The 21428-nt window shown below is 31.6% G+C and overlaps 1 protein-coding gene across 1 annotated transcript in view; it reads right to left on the reverse strand.

Moving 5' to 3' along the window:
- The window catches only part of LOC113378762 (polycomb group protein Psc-like), a 94763-nt gene extending 73400 nt beyond the window's left edge, over nucleotides 1-21363 (reverse strand). Inside the window, exon 1 of the mRNA XM_026619357.1 lies at nucleotides 21127-21363. The gene's annotated coding sequence lies outside the window, so the exon portion shown is untranslated. The remainder of the gene's footprint in view (nucleotides 1-21126) is intronic.
- Between the last annotated feature and the right edge of the window lie 65 nt (nucleotides 21364-21428).

The raw sequence follows: 21428 nt of genomic DNA on the forward strand, positions 1-21428 counted from the left end.
GATACTCCAGAGTGATTTATTATTATTAAACGACATTCATGTGTGGCAATACAGGATATCAGATTTTTATTTATTTATTTAGGTGGCAATCAGAAACTACATCAAGACTTCATAAGTCAAATCAAGACTATCAGAGAAAAAATCCAATAATTCTTCTTAGAATTTTAAGTGTTATCTAGTGACCATACTTTAATATATGTATTAAAATCTTAAGTATGTAACAAAGGGTAGAGCGTAGCTTAAAGGTCCGCGGGTAAAAAGGTCCACCACCGATATCTCAAAAACAAGTAAAGTTAGAAATATTTAACTTCCCGTAGGGCAAGTTATAGTAATCGCAAAAAAAATGAAAATAAAATTTTTTATATATCTTTACGTTTCAAAACCTTCTGAACATTTTGGCATACCTTAGAAAAAAATGGATGTATGTGTATATGTGCGTGTATGTGTGTGTGTGGATACAAATTTTCGTCGACGATTTCGGGAACACCGACCAACCAATTTGAATAATTCAAAAAACATTTGATTCGTATTGATAAGGAGACATGCTGATTAGTTTTTGGCGAAGGCAGGTCTAACCGTTTCAAAGATACGGGGCAAAAAGTGCTAAAAAACGATAACTCAGATTTTAAGAGAACGGAGCGTCCGATTTTAATAATTCTAAAAACATTTTACTTGTATTGACAAGATAAAAAACTGATTAAATTTTTAGGAAGACAGGTCCAACGGTTATGGACTCTCAATAAAAATAAGTTATAAAAATGTCATTTGGCGGTAAATTTAAATCAAATGTTTATTGGACATATGTACATCAAATTATCAGATATATGGAGATTTAAATAATGTGTACACATTTTGTGGAATTTTTTTTGAGTTCCGTACCAAGATTTTTAATTACGGGAAATTTCAGAAATTTGCCTTAAGGCACGATGCCATGCACCCTACTAGTTTATTTAATTAGGTATCACTCAGAAACTGCATAAAGATTTCTATAAGTGACTAGCAAAGAAAAAAATCCAATAATTCTTCCTAGAATTTTAAGTGTTAAATAGTGACCATATTTTATTTAATGTATTAAAATCTGAAGGGTGTGTCAAAGGGTAGAGCGTGCCTTAAAGGTCCGCGGGTAAAAAATCCCACCACCGATATCTCAAAAACAAGTAAAGTTAGAAATTTTTATCTACAACAAGTAGAGGGAAAAAAGACGTATAACGAGACCTCACCTTTTTACTGTTTGAAAATCCATGACAAAAGTATTTTCTTTTGTTGTTAGTTTTTTTGGTAGTGAGCACTGTTGCTTAGTTCACGAGACCTTAATATAATTTTTAAGTATACATTATTTAATTGTTTTATGATATATATTGTTAATTTTAAGTCAGATTCAAAAGTTTTTTTATATGACCTCTATAAAAGCTTACACCTGGGTGGGGTAAAAACGACCAATTAAATCTTTACCCTAGCAAAGGTGTAAAAAATAAAAAATAGCAAATGAAAAATTAAGTTAAAAAAGCTATATTACAAGAGATAGATTAAATCTTAAAATTTCTTAGTAAATATCAGATCAAGGTTATTTACAGTGTTATCTTTGCCAAAAATGTACTCATGAAATTTATATTTTGCATTGGTTGAATGATGTATCATTTTGTGAAATCCCTTTAAAAGTAAAAGAAGATATTGGACTGATTGTCTCCTGGCCGCTCCAATTTACCCGGCTATGGGGTAAAAAAGATCAGGTGTCAAATTTAAAAAAAAAACAGCGAAAGAAACACATTTCTACAATGATGAATTAGCTGAGAATTTTACTGAACATAGTCAGATAGTTGTTTGTTTCATATGTGTCATTTGTTGTGATTTAATTGGTTTGGTTTTCACAATATAATTGCTCAAAGTCAAATTGGACCTTTATGCCCCGACCTACCCTACCCAATATATATATAATAATATCCATTACTAATTTACAAAATTTGCCAATTCCAAAAACAAATCCATCAATATGCAAAATATACCGATTTACACGTCAGCATAAATAATAAAAAAATTGAAACGTCCACACATTTCTCGTTAACATATAATGTCTTACGACATCAACTTGGAATAAAATTAACAATATTTTTAATAGTGTCTATATAAAATTTAAGTAACACTTACATTGCAATTATTATTTTACATTTTACTAACGACTTACTAAACGACTGTAATAAAATGAAGTTGCTAATGGCGAATTTCATTAGCGAAAGTTGAAAGCATTAAATTGTTGGCAAAACTTGGCAGAACTTGGCATATTTGTAAGTAGACAATGATTGGTATCATTTGTGAAAAATCGTCGTGTAATATTTCAGCTTTATATATGTCAGTAGTGACATCGGTTTTCACTTGGAGATATAGATACGAATATGGTTCCAAGTGAAAATAATAGTCCATACCCGGCATTGATGCATCAACAAAAAAATGATTGTAATAATAAAATTCATCGCAAAGAGATAGCCATCGCCAACTGTGTGAGTTACCATCAATTCATACCAAAAGTTTTTTTTTTTCGTTGGTAGTTTTTTTTGTTTTTAGCTTTTATTATGTTTATGATACCTGAATACAATTTTTAAATATAATACATTATTTAATGTATAATGTATAGGATATATTTTGTATTTTTAAGTTAGATTCAACAGTTTTTTTTTATAACCTCTATAAAAGCTTATATGTAAGTAAGGACCAATTAATCTTTACACAGGCAAAGGTGTAAACAATAAGAATTTAGTAAAAAAAGCAATTTAAGTTAAAGAAAGCACTTTACAAGAGATAAATTAAATTAATAGTTATTACAACTCTGTTGCTGAATATTTCTGAGGAAATACCAGATCAAGGTAATATACAGTGTAATCTCTGAAAAAAAATGCACCCATAAAATTTATATTTTGCATTGGTTGAATAATGTAGCTATTATTTTGTAAAATTCCTTTAAAATTAAAATAAGACATTAAACCCCCTGACCATACCAATTTACCCCGCCTATGGGGTAAAAAGGACCAGGTTACACATGTATGAAAAACAGCAGAAAAACATATGTTTACAGTGATGAATTAGCTGGGGAAATAGTTTTATTGAACATTGCAAGATAGTTGTTTGTTAGATATGTGTTATATTGATCAAAGTGAATTTGGACCTTTGTGTTCTGCCCTACCCTACGCAATTTCCCCCGTCTACGGGGTAAAAAAGACCAGGTTACAAATGTTTGAAAAACAGCAAAAAACACACATTTCTACAGTGGTAAAAATAGCTGGAGAAATTGTTTTATTGAACATAGTCAAATAGTTGTTTGTTTGATATGTATTATTTGTTGTGATATAATTGGTTTGGCTGTCTCGAAATGATTGATCAAAGTGAATTTGGACCTTTGTGTCCCGCCCTACCCTACGCAATTTACCCAGTCTATGGGGCAAAAAGGACCAGGTTACAAATGTTTGAAAAACAGCAAAAAACAGATGTCTACAAAGATGAATTAGTTGGGGATTTAGTTTTATTAAACATAGTCAGATAGTTGTTCGTTTGATATGTGTTATTTGTTGTAATATAATTGGTTTGGTTTTCTCAAAATAATTGGTCAAAGTCAAATTGGACCTTTGTGTCCTGCCTTATCATATATAAAATAAATTGTGACGAAATTTTCTTCCACATTTTCATGACAAAATTCATGTTCCGGCTCGTAGAAGTCTACCAAGTACGTCAACTAAGCAATCATAAATTACACAACGTTTTGATTAATTTACTAAAAGCCAACAGTTTTTATGACATTTCTGAATATATTAATTTTGACTTCAAGAAATACAGTGGTACCATCCCTTTCATATTATAAATATCTATTGTTACTAATTATATATGATATCTTACAAATGCAGCAATTTTTGGCTATAACTGAGTATTACTTAGCTGTGAAATATTTTCTTCGTCTCTGATACTGCTCTTTTTTTCAGAAAATCTTTTGAAGATGCTCTAAAGTTTAGAGTCTAAACGAAGACGTAATATCAAGTTTCATAAAATCAAGACACAAAATTAAATTAGTTTAGCACTCCTTTATTTGTATTTTATATTTGGTTGTTTTGTTATTTAATTGTAAAATTGTGAATTGTATATCTAATACATCTACAACTACATATAACAAAAAAAAACATCTACCAGATTTGAAAGTAATTGTGAAAGTCTACCAGTTTTGAAAGCAAAGAAAAGCGTGACAAACTTTTCTTTCATATTTTCGTGATAATATTCATGTTCTGGTTTTATACAAGTCTACCAGATTTGAAAGCAAATACAGTAGAACTCCAATTATCCGAATTAATGCGGACCGGGACCCATTCGGATGAACAAATATTCGGATAATCGGATTTTGTTTTTAAAATTGCTATTGGAGAGAAAAAAAGTTACGTTTTGATATTGCACTATTTTTTTATTGAATTAAATGAAAGAAGCATGACATTTTCACATATTTAAATATAAATAAAATGTTCTTATGTACAAGTTTAGAAATAAAAATCACTGTTTTGTAAACATCTCCGTCAAATCAAAACAAACACTGTGCCTACACTGGCTTTGCTGGTGGAAGAATAATAGCGCATTTAGACTTTTTTTGGACAATTTTTTTTCTGAAAGTGATTCGGATAATCGGCGATTCGGATAGTAGGAGTTCGGATAGTCGGAGTTCGGATAGTCGGAGTTCGGATAATTGTAGTTCTCCTGTATTTGAAAATGGTTAAATTTGTGTGCAGAGAAATTGTACTTCCGGTCTGGTACGTCGTCGAGACAATCGAGACAAGAACAGGTAGTAGTAGACAAGTCAGACTGTAGACAATCCTAAGCAGAGCGGTCAGTGAGGCATACGGAATAAGAAACAAGGATGTTTTATGGGCGGCAGTTAAGTCATCATCTGTTTATGCTAATGTAGTGATCGCGGTGCGCGTCGGCCACATCGTAAACTTTATACATGGACATAATTTCATATTGTCACCATGTGTGTGCGTAAGTACAACGCACTCGTTGTAAATCTTGGGGCTTCTCCGCTACCGTTCGTGCGGCATGCGGCAATTATGTCATAAATAATACAATTGCCGGCGAAATGAGCTGAGCCGAGCCGCGCGAACTGAACTATGCTGACAATGGCGGACACTGGATGGCTCGATGCTGCGGATTCGACTCGTGGTGGACCTTTGCACACGCTAGGCACGGATTTACTGATAAGCATTTCAATAGTCGGTTAATAAATAATTTATTCTCATTTTAGTAAAATATGAACTAGACTAGTGCTGCATGGCATCGTGCCTTAAGGCAAATTGCTGAAACTTTCCGTACCAAAAATTTAAATTTTGAAAAAAGCTTTAAAATTTTTCGAAAATGTTGTATAAAACAGATTTTTGTGAATTTTGTAATTTTTGAAAAAATTTGACTTTTTTGAAAAATTAGATTTTTTTTAATATTTCGAAAGTTTTTAAAAATTTTGAGCTTTTTTCGAAGCAATCGCGCTGAATTTTTGAGTCGAAACACCGAACGCGTAACAGATAAACATTAGTAATAAACTCATAGAAATGTAAATAAAATTTGTTCTTATTATTAAAATATCTATAAAACATTTGATAGTGTGATGTGCATATGTCTAATGATCAATTTTGACCACCAAATGGCTTTTTTATTTCACTTTTTTTTTAATTGAATCTACATAACCGCTAGGCTTGCCTTCCCAAAAATTTAATCAATTCTTGGTTTTGTCAATACAAAGGAAATATTTTTTGAATCATTCAAATCAAACGCTCTGTTCTCTCAAAAACTGAACGACCATTTTTTTGCACTTTTTACCCCGTATCTTCGAAACGGCTGGACCTGCCTTTACTAAAAACTAATCAGCACGTCTCCTCGTTAATACGAATCGAATATTTTTTTAACTATTCAAATTTGTTGATCTGTGTGTTCCCGAAATCGTCGACAAAAATTTGTATCTGAACACATACATACACACACACACATTCATCAACTTTTTCTAAGATCTGCCAAAATGTTCAGAAACCTTTCAAAAAGATGTATAAAAAAATTCATTTTCGACTGTTTTACTATTATTATAACTTACTCTGCGAGAAGGTAATAATTCTCAAAACATTACTCATTCTTTCGATAATTGTACTTATCTGAGTCAATAAACGCTAAATAAATATTGTGTGTGCATCCAACGAAGTCATAGTTGCTGATACGAATATAGAACTTTAAGACAAAATAATGCATTCTTCAAATATAAATAAAAATGGTTTATACTTAGTATATTTTATATATCAACACCAAACCTACAATTTGTTTAATCCTACTCTGGTGTATAATTTTCTGTAACATTTGGAAAAAAATGATGTTGGGATGAATTCCACCTCATAACCAAAGCGGTTCAATTTGAAGTAAGAAATACTATTATATTAAAGCAATTAGTAAATATGTTACCACTCAAAAAAAATTATTATCCAATTTTGATTTTAAAAAGTTTATATAATTTTGTGAAGAAACTATTTTGTTATGCTAATAAAAAAGTTATGCTAAACCTTTTTACTGCATTTATCATATTGGCAACTAAATAAGTGCGGTAAATAGTTTTTTGTTTAAAATTCAAAAACATTCACATTTTTTTCACTAAATAACATTATTCTTTAATGAATTGTCCATTTTAATCAATGACTTTTTGTCATCTTTCAAGCAGCACCATTATCCTACATTCATAAAAGTTCTGGTTTTTATTAGCAAAAAAAAACTTAATCAAGTACAATTTGTCACCTTCATCATTGTTGAATTATTTACAATTCAAGCGAATTTGTAAAGATCTAAACAAAAACTAATCAGAAGGTGCAAGGTCCAGACTATCTAGTGGATATGGCAAAACATCCCAAACAAGCTGAAAAAATAATAGAATAAATCACCACCAATTAATGGAATAAATCATTTGCCAATTCAGATCGCTTTTTTTCAACTGCGTTTTGAATTTCGTTAGTTGTTCAATGTGGGCATCAGAATTAATAGTTCGGTTGGGTGGTAAGAGTAAAAGTAGACAATTCCTTTGTAATCTTTGAGTAAAGAATCGCAAGAAAGAAATTGAGTTAATCAATTATGAAACTGGCGCTTTCAAGGCTTCGACGCCGTAAACAGCTCATAACTTTCTGTGAGCTTGGGATGCCCTTTTTACCTTTGCAAAAAAAGCAAAATATGACAACAATTTTCAACTTGCTTTACCATCTTTCAACAAACGCCAAACGCAATGGATCAAAAAACCCTTTTTTACTGATAGATATCTAAACTGCCTACTATCCATTAACAAAAAATATTTTACATTTGGAGTACGCCAGCAAACTTAGACCATCAATTGATACCATCTAAGAGTGAAAGCCGCACTTACTTAGTTGCCAACCTAATATATGAAAAATTCTGGCAAAAAATAAGATTTTTTCATTGATGATTTGACTGTAAAATATAATAAGATATTAGGTTGGCTAGTCGGATGACTCCAAATAAAATTTGTTGTATATCAATTATTCCACCCGATCATTTAAAATCGTCCCGATGTGAAGGTAGTATAATTGATGTTTTCACTATAAAATATAATAAGATATTAGGTTGGCTAGTCGGATGACTCCAAATAAAATTTGCTGTATATCAATTATTCCACCTGATCATTTAAAATCGTCCAGATGTGAAGGTAGTATAATTGATGTTTTCACTATAAAATAGAATGAGATATTAGGTTGGCTAGTCGGATGACTCCAGATAAAATATGTTGTAAATCAATTATTCCATCTAATCATTTAAAATCGTCCCAATGTGAAGGTGGCCTTTTGTAGAGGCGTCCGATGCGCATGTCCCGTCATTCGTCAGATGCACGAGGCGTCACGAGAAAACCGTCTCGAATGCGCGCTCTCTCGATTATTTATTTGTGGATTTTTCGCAAACTCATGCGGCACAACAACGCTCTGCAGGTGAAATCGTCAATCTACCGACAAAAGACAATACCGCATAACAGTAAATACAAATTAGAATCGCGAGTAAAACATATCAATCGGAGAGGAAAGAATCATTTCTGGATTCAATTGGGTTTAATAAAGGACATAAAACTGTTTTGCCAAATAAATTCAATAACTAGTGGTGCATGGCATAGTGCCTTAAGGCTGTAACTTCTCGTAATTTCTGTAACTTCCCGTACCGTAATTTAATATTTTCTAAATGCTTAACAGAAAAGCAAAAGTTTTAAAAACAGAAAAAATAGAATTTTTGGGTATTTTGAAAGTTTGAAAATAATTGGACTTTTAAAAATTTGTTTTTATTTGTATTTTAATTTTTTTTTTTGATAATTTATATGTCCAACGATTCTATTTTGACCGCCAAATGGTGTTTTTTTTACTTTTTTAATGGTTTCCAAAAATTTTAATCAGTTCAATTTTGATTTATTGAAATCCAACTCTCCGTTCTCTCAAAAACTGATTTACCATTTTTGACACTTTTTGCCCCGTATTTCCGAAACAGTTGGACCTGCCTTGTATGTCAAATTGTTTGAAAGTGTATGTCAAAGACTTTCAAACGTAAAAATATATAAAAAAATTCATTTTGCATTTTTTTGCGATTACTATAACTTATCCTACAGTGATTAAAAGGTGATTAACAAAGTTAAAAATCATTTTCAAAGTATAATTTGAAAAATGTTTTTAGGAAATTTGCTGCAAAAATCGAAATTTTGAATATTCATTAAAAATGTTTAATTAAAAATTTATTATTTATTAACTAATTTTATTAAAAATTAATGAACACCGTTATGTATTTTATTGTAAAGCAAACAACATTTAGTGTATATATGCTAATACAAATACCTTGATACCTTTGCTTTTTAACATAGAAGAGGTAGGGGCTTGTTTTAACAGTTTTTTTTTTTTAAATTAATTTATCTTGAAATCCACTGAGTAACTTATCTATTCATTTTTACAAAATAAAGATGAATAGATACCATTACTATTGCTCTACATAATTCAGTAAAAATATTTCCATAACTATTGTTCATTATTTCACAATTGATCATTTTCTAGAAAAAGTGCGGTGTTACAACTTACCCCGTGTTTGAGGCTTGTTGTAACATCTAGCGGGGCAAGAATAACGACAAAAAAACGACAATAATACCTCTGATAATTTATTCTTTACTTATTTTCAAGAAAAAGTGTCTCCAGTAATACTATTTTCATGTGCTTACAAACTATACATTTCACCCAATAATCTTCACTTGAATATGTATGTAATTCTTGCATGTTACAACTAGCTTCAAGGTTTTGGTTTAACTAACCTTAGGTGTATTTTTTACATTAACCAAGAGTTAGTAAATAGTATTTACATAATTTAGCAATGACAAAAATTGTAACATATTATCAAAGATTGATAAACTTAAAGCAAATTAAGATATATGAAATTTAAAATTAGTAGATAATAATAACGCAAACCGTAATTTTATAACAGTACAATTTTATAGTGCATTTCAAAAATGACGCACCTGCACACTTCTGTTTACTGCGTCTGCCTACAGGACACTAGCTATGACAACATTATGCAGAACGGTTTTCATATCCAATTGCAACAAAAAATATGTTAATATCATGTAAGATTCTATTGGAAAACGCCTGTTACTACTTACTCCTGTTACAATAACGCCCTTACTTAACATTTTCATAATTCTACTGTAATATATCAAATTTCCAATCATTATAAAATTATGCCTTAACTAAATGACTTTTGCCAAATATTTAAATATAGAAATAATACAGAAATTTCAAAACAAATTTTCGAAAATTGCCTTAGGAGCTCCAAAATATGTTCCCAACTAGTTGATTCATGTCGACACGAGTACACCTACCATAAATGAAATAATAACAAAAACAGCACACAAGTATAGAAACAAGCTAATCAGTCATCCAAATTCATTAGCAAACTCCTTGATAACAGAGAACTATCCAAGAAGATTGAAAAGAAAAGCGCCACTGGATTTAGGCCATTAACTCTCCTGATAAAAAATGGAAATAACTTAATCATTATTTATAAGAAAATATTTAATAAGTAAATGTTAAAATTATATAATTATCAATAAAATATTGTGAATTTTATATCGAATGGAAAAACAACTACTGAGTTGTTTTTCCAACAAGCCCTTGTAGTATACAATGTCCTTTTCCGGACGACTATTGTAAACTCATCAAATTTATTGAATGTCCTTTACTGGACAGGTGTAAATAACAGAGAAAATGAAAAATAATAATAATAATAATTTCGTTAGACACAGGTGGTTACATTTGTAATGTACGTAAAAACTCATTACATCATTTAATCCTAAAGAAATTTATACTCGGATTGAGCAGCATCTCTCTAGTCTCTCTATTCTCTCAAGTCTACTATCAAAATTTACAATCAAAATCTGCATTATTTTCCTTTAGTTTGTATTGTGAAACCAGTTAAAATTTGCATTATACATTTGCTCTTACGAAACCGTGTTCATTTCTATAAAATTATAACAGGGGTTCCTTAGGCTCACATACACAAGTACGGTGCTGCCGATGTGTAATAATGTGCCGAAGCCGTGATCATGCGCAGAAGCACCCGGAACAACGATGGTCCAGAGAGGGTTAAAGCACTCCATGTCAATAGGAGCATTAGCGTAAGAGGTGAAATGAAAATATTCCCAACAAAATAACGTCATAGGAACTATTCAATATTGGAAATTGAATATGTTTATATATACTAATACTAAAATTAATAAAGTAACGAAATACAGTAAAAACTATAACATTAACTGGACTAAATGTTGTCGGTAGGCATTCGGATAATCGGAAATCCGGATAATCAAATATATAAAGAATAATGTTGTGTATTTATTAAAAATAACAAATACATACATGGATATCAATAAAATAATGTTTATTAAGAAATTAACACTTCCTTATGTATGTACATACATATTTTCTTAGATTACATTACGTACAAAAACTAAACTGCAGCATTAATCATGAAAAAAATCGAATTGTAGGTATGTACATCAGGGTGGTCTTAATATGGACATTTTGAAATTTCCTTGCTTCCAAGGGCTTCAATGAATCCAAATTGATAAAAAACAATTCTCTGAAAGTTTTAGCTCTAAATATTGTCTTTTAGATAGTGCGCAATTCAATTAAAGTTTTGTATGGAAATAGCATGGAAAAATTTTCAAAAATAAAAAAAAAATTTAAGTACAACTTAGCGACAAATGAATCAAAAGTGATAATTAGTGTCATTTTTTATTGAAAATTCGACGCCCTGCAAAATTTTTGAAAATTTTTTCATGCTTTTTCCATACAAAACTTTGAGTGAATTCGCGCTCTATCTAAAAGATAATATTAAGAGCTAATACTTCCAGAAAATTGTTTTTTTATCAATTTGGAACCATTTGAGCCCTTGGGAGCAAGGAAATTCGAAAATGTCCATATTAAGGACCACCCTAAGGTACATACATATAAATTGGTCCCGGTTGGTAGTACGGATATTTGGGAATTCGTATAAACTAATGGATAAATCAAGTAGTAGTGTATGACATCGTGCCTTAAGGCAAATTGCTGGAACTTCCTGTTCAAAAATGAAATATTCGAAAAATATTAAATGTTTTCAAATACATTATTATAAGTACTGTAGCTTTCATTAATCGTTTTTTTTTTTAAATAGAAGAGTTTATAAATTGGACGATGACGTTTATATAAGTTTACATGAAAAGTGAATAAACAAAACTTAATCAAGCGGAGTTAGAATGAAGGACCTTATCTCATATTTCTAAGAATTAAAAACTGAATGGCAAAGTCTAAATCATTTATCTCAAGTATGTAAGTGAGCTTTGGAATTTTAGCACATTTACCTCAGTATCTCCAAAACTGCTAAACCTGTCTTTGCAAAAAACTAACCACTACTTCTGCTTATCATTACGAATTCAATGTTTTTGAATCATTCATAAAAAAAATTATAAAAGAAAAAATACGCATTAAACCGACAATTAAATTATTGTGGTATACTCTATGCGTTTTATTTTTTTATCAATTTCATTATGCAATCTGTTTTTTTACAAACAAAAAGCAAGGACTGCTTACAATAAATGTATAACAATAATAGGAATAATAACAAATTATAATAAAAATAACAAAACAAGAGAGAGTATTTTGGTTTAAACTGAACTAAATCAGATCTTTTGGCAATTTTCTTTTCAACTTGACTCTATGCATTTAATAATAATTTTAAGACTGCTTCAATATTAATTAATTTAATATCAATAACTTGAAATATATCTTTATGACAATTTTTATACTTAAAATGAATAATTCTCCAATATTGACTCTAATAAGCATCATGTTCGACAAATTTATATATCTTAAATTCAGAGATATTATAAAATGAAAAGATGTTACGTGAAAAAGGTCATTGATAAAACAACATACTTTTGATAAAATTTTAATTAAAATTTAACGTGTTTGCACTAATACTATATTAAAGACATTTTTGTAGATTGCAATATACATTAGAAAGCGTTCTTGAAACAGAAATATGATAATATTGAGAGAGATAAAACACCAAGTCTGCTTAAACTACTCCATCTTTCATTATTTAAGAAAATTTTTAAGAAATTTCTAAGCATCCTTACTACTGTTTCAATCCTTATCGTATCTCCACTTATTTAATAACAAAAATAAATATTTAATAAAATGGTAGTATAATTTTATATTACAAAAATTTCGAAATTTGGATTCTAGAGTAGATTCCAATAAACATTAGAAAGTGTTCTTGCAATATATATTTCAAAATATGAAAAATGAGAACGATCCTGAAAGGAAACTGGATTGGACCCATTCTGCAAAAAGAGCGTCTCCTACAGGACGTCGGCGTAGGTGAAATAGAAAGGCTAAACGAATTGGAAAGAAGAAGAATGCAGTTGATTGATGATTTACGAGAGAAGAGGAAATAGAGAGAAAAGTTGAAGCACAAGACCAGGAAGCATGGAAGCTGAAGTTTGGAAAAGACAATGCATAAAAGTGTATTAAAAAGGTGAATAGGAGTAAAAAATAATAATTGAAACTGATAATAATATACAAGGAGAGGAAGGGGAATAATTGATTTGTGGTGCTCTCACCCGGACCTGCATTCGGGCAGACTGCTATATATTATTTATTATTATTGTCAGAAATTCACATAATTTCACACCAATTTTGTTCAAACTCAATATTTCAATTATTTAAAAAAGTTATGATTTGAATGATTTCTAATCCGCTGATCAATCTATTTCAATTTATATCTTAGCTCCACATATTTAATAATAATACTAAATATTTAGTAACAGTAGTCTAATACTATATTATGAAAATTTCTGGATGTAAATTCAAGAGGGATTGAAGGATTTCCTGCAACTAATTCTGTTTGCACTCAATCCTTAATTATTTAAGAAAATAGTCATATGTATTCAGACATTTCTAATCCCCCTGACAGGATTATTTCAATCACATGTTAATTCTACATATTTAGAATTAATAATGTGTATTGTTGAGGTATTTTATCGAAATATCATTGAATGGCAAGCAAACCGTAGATAAGCAATCATATTAGATATTAGACACAAAAGTGCGTCAGTGATTTGTGACAGAAGAGCAAATTTATGCGATTTAATAATCGAATTGTATTAAAAATTTTGCATATGTGGTATAGAATTTCGAAAAATATTGATCTGTAGTTACTCGAAACCATCGCTCTACTAATTGTATGTTGCAATAAACCAGTGGTTTTCAACCATTTCGTACCGCGCTCCTCTCAAATTGTCTAACAATCTAATTTTATAAATACTCAATTGATATTATAATTCTTTTATCAGGCAACAAATTAATATGAAATATTGTGTCAAAATATGCATAAAAATAAGTATTTATTTATTCACGATTTATATCAACGTTTTTGGTTTATTTTTTTAGAAATAATATTTTAAAAGCGGTTGTACTGCCCTTGCCACAACCTCTCGTCCATTTGAGGGGTCGCGAACCACAGGTTGGAAACCACGGCATTTACCAAAAAACTCTGATCCAACATAATAAAAAAGCATATTCGTATTTCTCAAAAAATTACTTCAATTCTAGCTCGACCCCATGTAAAGTGCATTTAAGCATTTTAAAAATGATTTAGCAATCAGAAAAGTCAATTTGAAACTTTGATTTTTGTTTCTTCAATTGACGAGTATATTCGTCATTGAGAAGAGGTAAAATTTTATGTCGTCGGGGCTGTACATTTATCACGTGATCGATTCTTAAGGATTTTTGAACACCCCCTTCCTCATGGTGATACGTGCTAATAATAAAAACTACTACCCTACTCATCCACCCAACATCATGTGCGTTTTTAGTACCTAGAGATAATCGTAAAATATTTGAATTTTTTTTTAAATTGATTTTTCTAAAATTCAGGTAAAAAATAAATATATCATATATCGCGTTATATCTTACTAGACCCCCCTCCCCCTTGCGATATTTTGTGATTTTCTGTCAAAACCCTTTGGGGGTCAAAACTTCAAGGGATGGCCCCTTGACTAATCATTAACAATTGCAATGCAATTTTTGAAAAAATAAAAATTCTCAAATTTAAAGACATTTTTGGAATATTAAAGAAATCTTATTTCGATTCTGAAGATAAAAAACTGTGCGCGCAGTTCAAAGAGCGCGCCACAGTTAACTGGTTAATGGTCTAAAATTTTCGGAATAGATTATTCCTTATAAATCGACATATACATATTCTTATTTCCTGTAAGAAAACTCGTACTCCACGCTCAAGTGCATTTGAGAACATTTTACACAAAATCCTTCTTACATAAGGGTCATAAAAATTACAAGCAATTTAGAGCTGCAATAAAAAATACTCGAGTTCTCCTATTCAAAAAAAGTTGTCTATTTAACCATAAACTATATTAGTATAACATTAAATACCCATAAATAAATGGTAACTGTTGTATGTGGGTATGATATGGAAATTTTCCCAAATATCGTTCCAGTCTAATCCACAAATAAAATATGCATTTATGCATCAAATTACATCGTTTGGGCTTCTATTCCAAAAGATTTTTAAATATACACCTACATTTTAATAAAACGTCGATGTCACAAATATCATGGCAGATTTAACTTTAGTATTCAGACAACGGCTTGTTGTTAAGCATACATGGTGTATGGTGATTTCGAAGCTTTGAATAAGGAATTACTAATTGGCGTCGGAAGGAACCACTTTTTTCGTCTCATTTGAATATTCGAACCCGATTTGTCTGTGCGGGCAGTCCGATATACGTGCATGGCGGATATTAAACTTGATAATCATGGAATTAATTTAAATATAAATTATTAATTTTTATTCTAAATGATGATATGACCTCATTCTTTGTGTAAGTGTTATTCGAAGTTATGCATCAATAACTGAATGAGAAATTATAGATTAAAACTTAAGAATATTCATTGGCAAAACACCAATATTAGATATTAACGATTATATATAGGGGAGCTAGGATCTTATTGTTGCAGGGGTAAGTAGTTACTGGCGTTTTTCAGTAGGAACTTAAACGATAATAAATATTTTTTTGTCTTGATTGGACATGTAAATTGTCTTGCATAATATTGTTAGAGGGCGTCCATTAATCACGTGACCGAGTTTTTAAGGATTTTTTGACCCCCTCTCTCCCTTGATGATACATAGTTATTTTCAAAATTAACCCTCCTCCCCACCAAACATTACGTGAATTTTTAGTTACGTGATGAAACTGTGAGATTTAAATTTTTTTTGAAAATGTCTGAATTTAAAAAAAAAATCAGTTAAAAAATAAATACACGTGATACCTTGCTATACCCCTACCTCTCCATTTCGAGATTTTTTGTCAAACAAACCCCCCCCCCTTCCCCTAAAAACGTCACGTGATTAATGGACGCCTCCTTACAGCTTTTGTTCCACAGGCTGAAGCAGTAAACAGAATTGTGCAGGTGCGTCATCTTAGACATGTAATATAAAATTGTCCTATCATAAAATTTCGGTTTGCGTTATCATTAAGAACTAATTTGAAATTTTATATAACTTATATCGTTACAAATTTATCAATCTATCAATAATGCCTTACAATTTTAGTGATTGCTAAATTACTTAATTAGTTATCTCGATTAATGTAAAAGAATCACACCTGGGGCTAGTTGTAACATGCAAAAATGATATTGTCTGGCATGTGGTAAAGCTTATACAGATTCAAATGAAAAAGATTGGATTGTGGGCACATATAAATTGTATTGTAGGAGGCCTTAGGGGGAAGTCCCGTAACGCCGGACGGCACCTAACGCCGGACACTCTATTCAACACGTAGTATTTAAGCAAGTATAAATCTTTTTATTTAAAAATGCAAGTGAAAGGGGCGCGGGGGGCACACAGGTGCCAAGGCTCATCTGTGACGCACACGGACACGTCGAGAGCAACCCTTTCCTGTTTTAGGCGCAAAATCACGGCGTCACCTACATAACAATGGAAGTAATTCTAATATATTTATGCATTTACATTTGAGTGGCATTCAAAGATAAAAGTAGTGCTTGATTGTTATCCGTTAAATGGTAGAATATTGATAAATATTTTGAACAATTTTATTAGGTACCACCAAGTGAACAAACATGTCAGTAAACATGAGAGTAAACATATTGATTGACGTAATTTATTCTAATTATTTAATTTTGTTCTGTATGAGTGTTAACGGTCACAACATACCCCCATTTTTCGTATTTCCTAGTCAAAAAATTGAAAATCTAATTATGAATGCTCCAGATAAGAGCATCGGTGTGGCCCAGCCAAAAGGGTGGATAAATAGTGATTTTTTTTCAATATCTAAGAACATTCGTCAAACACACATGTAGAGACATTCCTGAGTGTGGAGATGGCTACATATGTTCAATGCTGGTTATTTCGAAATGTCCGGTACTAGGTGCCACTTTGTAAAATCATATTTTTTGTTACCAAAGTTTGATTGATAGTATTATTTATTTTTTAGCAAAGGTTACGTTTTTGTTAATTTAGTTTGATTTCTATCTTTGTTATCTAACGTAAGTCATAATTTAATAAACATTTCGTAAAATATTTTTTGATTTATTTATAAGTAACCTTAGGTGTGCGGCACTCGGGGACTTCTCCCTATGTACATACATAAGGAAGTGCTAATTTCTTAATAAACATTATTATTACTAAACATTATTAATTTTAAAAAAACTATCCCGTATATGTGTCTTCCTACCAAAGTTTGAAACGACTTAACGAATATATATTTGAATTTACCGACTAGTTGATGAAATACACAGATTTTTAAACGAGCAAATGCGATAAGCCTCTTCCGATACAAGTAAAAAAGAAGATGCACAATAAAGAATGCTTGCACTGCCGTTTTAGCAGTCAACAGTCGTACAGAAGAGATAAGTTTCAGTAAACATTACCATTTGACACATGCAACACTTCATATCAGACAATGTTGCATTTTTTCTAGAAAAATAAAGATGTTTATATTTTAAATGATTTGTGCACATATTTATGTGAGGCTGCGAATAATACAGCTAGAATCTTATGAAAAATATTGATCAGTATAAAATAAACCTGGGTAAAGTCCCGTAGGATAAGTTATAGTGATCGCCAAAAAAATGATTTTTTTTTATATATTTTTACGTTTTAGGACATTCTGAACATTTTGGCATACCTTAGAAAAAATAGATGTATGTGTGTGTGATTATGTGTGTATGTTTGGACATAATTTTTCGTTCACGATTTCAAAAGCACGGATCATCCGATTTGAAAAATTCAAAAATACATTCGATTGCTATTGATGGGGAGACAAGCTGGTAATACAATTTTTCGACCACAATTTCGAGAGCACGAATCATCCGAATTGAATGATTCAAAAAACATTCGATTGCTATTGATAGGGAGACGTGCTGATAAGTTTTTGGCAAAGACAGGTCCGACTGTTTCGAAAATACGGGGTAAAATAATACAAGAATGGCAATTTTGATAGAATGGAACGTCCGATTTGAATGATTCAAGAAACATTGTTTGCATTGATATAATGAAGAATTGGTTAAATTTGTGGAAAGACAGGTCTAACGGTTTTTGAGATTAAAAGAAAAAAGTTAAAGAACGCTATTTGGCGGTTAAAATGATCATTAGACTTATGCACATCAAATTATAAGATATTTTATGAAGATTTTAATAATAGGTACGAATTTTGTTTACATTTCTATAGGCTCCGTACCAAAATTTATAATGTTTTGCTATTTCGTCTCTAAAACAGCTAAGCAGCGCGATTGCTTTGAAGAAATTTAAAAAATTTACGGTCCGGCAAGTTCCAGCAATTACGATGGCATGCTCCACTAGTTATCTGTTTTAATTATAAAAAAAATAAATAATCCTTCAAATGGAGCTTTTACTGTTTATACAATTTGAAAATCTGTTTGTTTATTTTTGTAGCAATCTTCTGATGAGAAGTTTATGATTAATTTTCAGGGTCTCCACGATAAGAATAAATATTGAGATGATGAATATCAAATGTTAACAAATCATGAATGAAATAAAAGCTACCCACATTCACATAACAATCAATCAAGTCAATGTTAAGCTGTTGGCCGTTGGAGCGGTTGTAAACAACGTTTGTGTTGAATGAGTGTTTAGCTGTTTAGTTCGTCTTGCTAGTACTTTACGAGCATTTATGTCGAGATCAACGAATAAGACACCGGGTTTGAACTTACCACGAAGAACATGTTAACAAAACAGCTATTATCGCATTAATAAAATGAATAACTAGTGGTGCGTGGCATCGTGCCTTAAAACAAGCTTCTGGAACTTCCCGTGCCGAAAGTTAAAATTTTTAAAAAAGATTTAATTTTTTTTGAAAACTTTGATAAAATTAGATTTTTTGGAATTTTTAATTTTTGAAATAACTGTCTTTTTTGAAAAGTTTGATTTTTTTTGCATTTTGAAGTTTTTTGAAAATTTTGAAGTTTTATAGACGTAACAGAAGTGCATAAGCGCCGAATCACAGTCTAACGCATAAACATTGATATGGAACTCATAGAAATGTAAACAAAATTCGTACTTCTTATTCAAAGTCTCTATAAAATATCTGATAAATTTATGTGCACATGTCTAATAATCATCTTCAACCGCCAAATAGCTATTTTGTTAACTTCCCGTAGGGCAAGTTTTAGTAATCGCAAGAAAATCGAAAATGAAAATTTTTATATATCTTTACGTTACAAAACCTTCTGAACATTTTGGCATACCTTAGAAAAAATGGATGTATGGTGTGTGTGTGTGTGTGCGTATGTGCGTGTATGTATGTGTGCGCGGATACAAATTTTCGTCGACGATTTCGCGAACACCTATCAATCGATTTGAATAATTCAAAAAACATTCGATTCTTATTGATAAGGAGACGTGCTAATTAGTTTTTAGCAAAGGCAGGTCTAGCCGTTCCGAAGATACGGGGCAAAAAGTGCCAAAAATGGTAACTCAGTTTTTAAGAGAATGGAGCGTCCGATTTTAATAATTAAAAAAAAATTAACTTGTATTGACAAGATGAAGAATTGATCAAACGGAGATCTAATGAGAAAAGTAAAAAAAAAAAATTTTATAAAGATTTTAAGAATAAGTATAAATTTTGTTCACATTCCTATGGGTTCCTTACCAGTGTTTATCCGTATGAGGGCGACGCGGCGCTTACGCGCTTCGATATTTCGTCTCTATGCAGTTAAAGCAGTACGATTGCTTTGAAAAAAGTTCAGAATTTTCGAAATATGTCAAAATAATAAAACATTTTTTTTCAATAAATTTTTTTTTTCAAAAAAAGTAATTTTGTGTCAAATATATAGTTTCTCAAAAATCTAAATTTTCAGAGTAAATTTTTTTCAAAAATGTTAATCTTTTAAAAAAATAATTTTTGGTACGGGAAGTACCAGCAATATGCCTTAAAGCACGATGCCATGCGCCCCACTAGTTTACATTTTTTATTGAATCTCCAAAACCGCTAGACCTGCCTCCCCAAAAATTTAATTAGTTCTTCATTTCATCAATACAAGTATAATGCCAAATTAAAAATGTACATCTTCAGGAGGATGTTTCGATAAAAGTGAGATATGTTTGGGAGTAGTATGAAGTAGTAAAGATATTTGTGTATTAGCATGCTTTACTGTTAACATATTTAAATAAATTGTAAGGCCGCCGTAAAGTCATATTATATATGTATATTATATTCCACACACAAAAGAAATGAATGCAACTATCGAGAGTTTCTATTCCGTGCCGGTCACGACACAAAACTACATAGAACCGATACAAATAGGTTGACCAAACCACCAAACATTAAAATGATCCGTCCTCACATATGTTTGCAATCAGATCGCTGTCACTCTCTAAAATATAAATACCCCCTCGGTAGATTACTACGCACACGCCTGTTCCCCTTTGCCTGATGGAAACGGACGGCACGACCGAGCGGACGAGGCTGCGCGGATCTAGGTTCTGTTTACACTACTTTGCCGGGAGAATCGAATAATAGAGAGTGCAGCGTGCGAGGCCGAAAGTCTCGTTACTTTGGTTCTCTGTCGCTATACATACGAGAAAGTGCGCGTGTATAACATAACATATCGAACTATGGAAGCATACCATTCGTTCGAACTTCAATATTGACCCGTAACGCGCGTCGCACGACCACCAGCGCAGTCGGACGCGTACAGATGTACGAAAGCTCACGCACACGCTCGCACCGGCACAACGCCACACACGCCGATGGTTCGAGAATATTCCGCACAGAGGGCGGCACTGTTCGTTTATTATGCTACAACCAAGCAAATGAAACCATGACATATTCTGCGGTGTCCTTCTCAGACGAACGACCTGAGGTGGTGGTAAGACGAGGACGGCGCATCCTCGTCAATGATCTCGAACGCTCTGTTGCACCGTATGTGTGCCACTAATGCACGTGACATTTACAATCGGGGCATGTGACACGAGCGTCGATATAATTAAGCCTTTATTCATATGTCGTACCTTGGATTTCTTCACGCGTTGCACGTTTCTCAACAGCATTATTCGTCGTCGCAGTCCGTTTTGTCGTCTCTCGTACGGAACGCCAGAACTTTCCGACATTCCGGTGTCTTGGCGCATATTTTCATATTGCACTCATATCTTCGGATAGCTTCGCACAAAAATCCTGTTCATGTAGTATTATTCCGTACCTATTCCGAAAAAAACAATGCCGCTACAGTTCTATATGCACGCACACACGCGCATCATATATAAATTTATTATTTATCTACGCGGTACGTGTACATGTGCACCCATACAGGCGC

The sequence above is a fragment of the Ctenocephalides felis genome, unplaced genomic scaffold (assembly GCF_003426905.1).
Source record: "Ctenocephalides felis isolate EL2017-DRISC unplaced genomic scaffold, ASM342690v1 CF-g0.4_SCAFFOLD_01886, whole genome shotgun sequence".
Lineage (NCBI taxonomy): Eukaryota > Metazoa > Arthropoda > Insecta > Siphonaptera > Pulicidae > Ctenocephalides > Ctenocephalides felis.